The 6,681-nt window shown below is 43.5% G+C and overlaps 1 pseudogene; it reads right to left on the bottom strand.

The window, feature by feature from the left end:
• Positions 1-5,416: 5,416 nt before the first annotated feature.
• LOC112610691 lies at positions 5,417-5,780 on the bottom strand (annotated as a pseudogene).
• Between the last annotated feature and the right edge of the window lie 901 nt (positions 5,781-6,681).

The following is a 6,681-nucleotide window of genomic DNA, read 5'->3' as shown; positions in this document are numbered from 1 at the left end:
TATGCTCTTCTTATAAGGACACCAATGATGTTGGATGCGGGCCCACCCTAACAGGCTCATTTTAACTTGATCAGTTTTTTCAAGGCTCTGTCTTCAAATACAGTAGCATTCTCAGGTTCAGAGGTTAGCACTTCAACATATGAGTTTTGGGACACATAATTCACCCCGCAACGCAATGATTCTATATGTTTTTGATAACCACAAACACGTATAACCAAAAATGTGTTCATGTGTTAAGGGATAAGTGTAGAGGAAGAAGAGAGATGACATTTAAATGTGTTAAAATGCACTAAAAAGGAAAAAAATTGGAAAAAGCATTTCCCAAAAGAGTTAAACCATTGTCAAATCATTTCAAGCCAGTAGTAAGCTGGGTTAATTGTCAAATGCTTCAGCAAGCTCTAGTGGGGGAGTTAACAGCAGTTATTATCTTAAAAAGAACACATTTCTTTTAATGCTATTGTGTTTTAGAAGTGCATAAAAGGTTTCCAAGGAGAGTCCCTTTTGTGTAATGATGCAAATTGTTCTGAGTGGTATGCATCATTTCCGGGGTGATATCTGGGGGTAAAGTCGGAAAAATCTAAAGCCTTAGCAATATGTTAAGGTAAATTTTCTTGAATTGGAAGAATGGAGGTAGCTTCTGAAGATGGAATACACAGAGCTTTGTAAAATAGAGATAATAAGAGGGAAATAACAGGTTTTAGAATCTTGCAGGTTTCCTGCTGTTTATAGTTCATAGATCCAAATATAGCTGTGTTTTAAGTTTTTAAAACATCCATTTTGTGTGAAAATCCATCTCTATAGATAGTCTCGGCCTTAGTCAAATAGACTAGGAAAGGAATATCAGTAACTGCACAAATCTCTTCAAAAGGAAATGATTTGCACCAAGGATTCCTGGCTATCTGGATTTTCTGAATATAAACAAAAGAACTTCTGGGGAAAAACAGCAGAATAAAAATCATTAAAATGGAAGAAGAAAGAAAGAAATCAAAAGGGAGATATAAGAGTCTACTATGACTAATTTTTACTTCTGCTAAGTTACTTTTTTATTTCCTGGCACTAATCTCCTTCCGAGGCCAAGACATTTTATCTCACTTATTTATGCTCCATTACAAGTATTTCTCCTGAGGTTGGTATTTGGGGAGTGTGGAACAATCGAACGTTTGCAAGTGCCTTGGCAAAGAATCGTTGTTTCTGTTTTCTTTCTCTCTCTTTTTTCCACCATGAATCAATTAGACATTTACCTTTATTACATTTATGAATGTACCCTGAGTCTAAAAAAATCTCTGGGTGAATCTAGGCCACACACCAAGTATCTCTGAAGTGTTTAGGTGTTACTGGGATGATAACTTCATAAATAATTATGTGCTAGATTTTGTTGTTATTCACTAATGAGACATATTCCTGTTTAAAGTTGTTGCAAAGAACTCATCTGTGAAATTCCAGTAAAAGATGTATCACTTTTTTAATATCCCCCAAGTCCCCATCTCTGATACACCATCTTGCTTCCAAACTTCTTGAGGAAGTTGAAAGTTCAATGGCGGTCCCTCTGTTGACTCCATCTTTATCATTGTCTCCATCACAGGTATTTTGTTCTAATGGCATCTCCCAATGAACCATTGTTGTGTTAAATTGTCAATCAGGTGTTCACACTGAATCTGTAACTGTGCATACAATTAAGATGTGATGTAATTTACAAAGTGATGTAACAGTAGGATGCGGCTCAGTCTCATAGTCCCCTTATCATGAATGATCAGGCAAAAACCCACCCTATGCCTGTGTTTGAGACGATTTTCCAATAATATTCTTTATTTGCATTGCATTATTTACATTTTATACTTTCACAAAGTGAAAAGTACAGCAGTAGGAATAGCCAGCACTAAGCATAAGTGATATTGGCCAAAAGTCTCTTTCTCGGCCAGGTGTGGTGGCTCAAGCCTGTAATCCCAGCACTTTGGGAGGCCAAGGCGAGCAGACTGCTTGAGCCCAGGAGGTTGAGACCATCCTGGGCAATACGGCAAAATCCTATCTCTACTAAAAATACAAAATAAATCAGCTAGGTGGGGTGACACATGTCTGTAGTTCCAGCTACTTGGGAGGCTGAGGTGGGAGGATTGCTTGAGCCCTGGAGGCTGAGGCTGCAGTGAGCTCTGATTGTGCCACTGCACCACTCCAGCCTGGGTGACAGAGTGAGACCCCGTCTGAAAAAAAAAGAAGTCTTTTTCTCTCTCTCTTTCTACCTGCTTTTACATATTTTACATAATGTCTGTTTTAATCCAGGCCCTATATCAAAGCACTGGATATTAAATATTCAAAGATGAATAAAGTAAAGTAGCAATGATAATTCAGTATAATAAATGCTATGCCCATGGTATAAACTAGAGGCTATTGGAGCATATCTTAATTTAGGGCACACCTAAATTGGAGTCTAAGAAAAATATGATGTATGAGTGTTTACTTAGTTATTCCTTCCAAGAAGCAGAGGTGAAAGTGTGGAGAGTGAGAGAGGGGATTAAAAAAAAGTTGATAAAGGATGTCAATGAGCAACTGTGGGCATCAGGGGCACAATCCCACTGGAGTCCCTCTGAAGAACTGCGTAGAACGAACCTCAGAATCATCTCACTGAAGGATCCACTGATTCCAGCCCCCTACTAATTGGCCGTTGCCTCTGGGGTGTATTAGTGTCCTCCACACTTGTATGTTGCTTCTGTAACCAAGCTGAGCAGCTTTGTATGGATTCAGAGAGAGCCCAGAGGCAGCAAAGCAGAGGGAAGCTTCAGAGAGGATTTGAAGTGGGGAGTGGGCAAAGTACATGAGCCCCTTCCCAGGAGGGCCAAGAAGCTGTGGCACAGAGCATCACAAGCATTGGCTACAAAGAGTATTAAGGGGCTCCTAATTTTATTTTGGAGAAGGGAGAGGAGGTTTCCCAGAGTAAACAAGCCCGAAGCTAAACCTCGAAGAGGAATGGGCAAAGGAGAAAAGGCATTCTAATAGACAGAGGAGCTTGAGCAAAAGAGGGAGCACACTAAGAGAAGCGCGAATATGTAGGTAGAGATAATGTGCAAGAATAGAGAGAAAGAGATGAATCCAAAAGAAATTCAGGATGTTGACTGACAAGACTTGTGAAAGGTAAATGGTGTTTTAATGGGAGAAAGGGGGAGAAAGAAGTTTCTGGTTATGGCGGCAGAGTAGGCGGATGCAGAGGGAAGGATAGAAAACTTGTTTATGCGATGAGGAATATGGCAAGTTCAGCTTTGCTCATTAAATGTCTATGGTGCCTATAGAATGTACAGGTGGTGACATCTTATAATTACATGTCTGAAACATGAATCCATTAGATACCTGCCTTTATTCGATTTATAAAAGCACTCTGAACCTATTTAAGCACTGGGTGCATCTGGCCATGCATTAACTGTCTCTGAACTCAGGGGAGAGGTGAAGTCTAGAAACACAGATGTATCTAAACCCATCCTAAGGGGTTATCAAGGATGTAGGTTTAAGTGAGATTATGCAGAGTATGTAGAATGAGGAGAGACGAGCGTAGAGAACAGAGCCTTGATGTTTAAATGGCAGGTGAAGAAAGAGAACTCCAAGATGGATATTGAGAACCTGTGGTTGAAGGAGTAGAAGGAAAATCATGAGAAAGTAATAAAATGGGAACCAAGGGCAGTGAGAATGCCAGAGAGAGAAGACAACAATGCCAGCCACAACACAGAGGTCAAGGAAATTAAAAGTGAAAAGTATCTTTTGGGTTTAGTGATGGAGAATTGGTTGGGGATCATAGCATAGTGAGAGTGGCTGCTGCCATGCACACCAGGCCCTGGGCTAGGTGCTTTGTGTCCACTCTTTCACCGAATCCTCAAGCCAGCCCTCTGAGTTGTTGCCACTATTCTATGCAGAGTATGACACATGAGGGGTGGAAGACACAGAAAGATTATGTCATGGCTGGGCGCGGTGACTCACGCCTGTAATCCCAGCACTTCGGGAGGCCAAGGCGGGCAGATCATGAGGTCAGGAGATCGAGACCATCCTGGCTAACACGGTGAAAGCCCGTCTCTACTAAAAATACAAAAAAAAAATTAGCTGGGCGTGGTGACAGGCGCCTGTAGTCCCAGCTACTCAGGAGGCTGAGGCAGGAGAATGGCGTGAACCCGGGAGGCGGAGCTTGCAGTGAGCCGAGATCACGCCACTGCACTCCAGCCTGGGTGACAGAGCAAGACTTCATCTAAAAAAAAAAAAAGAGAGGGCCGGGCGTGGTGGCTCACGCCTGTAATCCCAGCACTTTGGGAGGCCGAGATGGGCGGATCTCGAGGTCAGGAGATTGAGACCATCCTGGCTACCACGGTGAAACCCCGTCTCTACTAAAAATACAAAAAAATTAGCCTGGCGTGGTGGTGGGCGCCCGTAGTCCCAGCTACTTGGGAGGCTGAGGCAGCAGAATGGCGTGAACCCGGGAGTGAAACTTGCAGTGAGCTGAGCTTGCGCCACTGCACTCTAGCCTGGGCGACAGAGTGAGACTCTGCCTCAAAAAAAAAAAAAAAAAAAAAGAGCCTGCTCTCTGGTTTATGTATGGCCACTTTCCACTATGTCCTCACATGGTGGAAGGGGTGAGAGAAGTTGCTAGATCTCTTTAATAAGGACACAAAACCATTTCGTGAGGGCTTCACCCTCATGACCTAATAACCTCCCAAAGGCCCCACCTTCAAAAACCCTCGCATTAGGGAGGGTTTCAACACATGAATTTTGGGTACAGTGTTGGAGGGGACTTAAACATTCAAACATTCAGTCTATAGCAACTATAATACCTCATAGATGCCACACCAGGAGAAAGAATATCTTTTCCATGGAGACAGGAGGGAAGAAGGTAAGGGACATGTGAAGGCAAATATTGGCTGTGTGGGAGTGGAGGAAATTTGTGCAATTCATGTAAGCCTCCATTTTCTCTGTTAAGACTTTGAGTTCCTTTTCTGTGTGTTTGTTTGTTCATTTGTTTGTTTGTTTGAGACAAGTGTCACTCACTCTGTTGCCCAGGCTGGAGTGCAGTGATGCAATTTCAGCTCACTGCAACCTCCACCTCCCGAGTTGAAGTGATCCTCCTCCCTCAGCATCCTGAGTAGCTGAGATTACAGGCACGTGTTACCACGCCCAGCTAATTTTTAGTAGAGTTGGGACTGTCACCATGTTGGCCAGGCTGGTCTCGAACTCCCAGCCTCAAGTGATGTGCCCATCTCAGCCTCCCAAAGTGCTGGGATTACAGGCATGAGCCACTGTGCCTGGCCTTTGAGTTCTTTTTCTGAGGCAAAGTAGGGCAACGTGAAGATATGATAGGGAAACTGAGGGCAGAGGTGAAATTTCAGAATAAGTTGCTGGGGGAAGAAGTAGACATCTCTAAATCTGGGGCCTCAAAGCTTGTCTGCTTCTAAGAACTGTCTATCCTCCCATGCCATCTACCCAGATGCAGTTGGATCACCCATGTTCCAATTTTCTCTGCATACAATATAAACACTTTATTTAAGAGCAACAGATAATTCCATGTGGGCCAAGTGGTTGGCCTATCCAAGACCAAGCAGCAGGTTCCATGTAGCCTGCTAGCCTCTAGCCCTGACCCCAATAGGGTAAGCACATCTCCCTCCCACCTGGCCTTTCATGCTCTTGATTATGGAGTAGCCCAAGAAGTCCATGAATTCCACATGCACCTGTGTGCACTGTCCCTGCTAGTGAGTCCTGCCCAGAACCTTGGTATCACTGGCCAGCTTAATAGGCTGTACATGGCTTGTGTTCATGGTGGCAGCACAGCTGTGGTCGGGCAGAGATGCTGTGTTAGAAATTGACTTACCCTTTTGATCATAGATGTTTGGTTCATCAGTGAGCACCTGATCCAAACTTAGCCAATCCTATTTTCTTGCCTCCCAGTCAGGGTTGATTCTGCGCTAACTAGAGTCCCTACCCAGGAAAAAGTAGAAGTGAAAATAAATCATCTCTCTTCTTGTGTAAAAATTGTAAGACATAAAGATGGAGGATGTTGGTGACTTGAAGGTCTTAAGAGGATCAGTATATAAAACCCCTGCTATATTTATTGATGTATACTAATACATTTCACATTAATGTATATTATAATAACACATATTAATATATATATCCAAGCTCAGAACCAACTGAGAGATAGATGCAGGACTCAGACCGTTGGAGATCAAGATATCATACTTAATAAATGCCAACAAGCCTGGAGACGGTAGCAGAGAATATGATATGTGGACCTACTTATGTTCCACCCCTGAGTTAAAGAGAATTACTCACCCAGTCATAGGCACAGCCGCACTCGTGCTGCCTCTCCCAGTATGGACCTGACTCTTTAAAACTCACTGCATGGGCCGGGTGCAGTGGTTCACATCTGTAATCCCAGCACTTTGGGAGGCCGAGGCGGGTGGATCACCTGAGGTCAGGAATTCGAGACCAGCCTGGCTAACATGGTGAAACCCCGTCTCTACTAAAAATACAAAAATTAGCCAGGTGTGGTGGTCGTTGCCTGTAATCCCAGCTACTCGGGAGGCTCAGGCAGGAGAATCGCTTGAACCCGAGAGGTGAAGGGTGCAGTGAGCAAAGATCACACCATTGCACTCCAGCCTGGGCAACAAGAGCGAACCCCTGTCTCAAACAAACAAACAAACGAAACAAAAAAACAAA

Source organism: Theropithecus gelada, chromosome 17, assembly GCF_003255815.1.
Source record: "Theropithecus gelada isolate Dixy chromosome 17, Tgel_1.0, whole genome shotgun sequence".
Classification (NCBI taxonomy): Eukaryota; Metazoa; Chordata; class Mammalia; order Primates; family Cercopithecidae; genus Theropithecus; species Theropithecus gelada.
The sequence above is the reverse complement of the archived record's forward strand: the minus strand, read 5'-3'. Positions and strand labels throughout refer to the sequence as shown.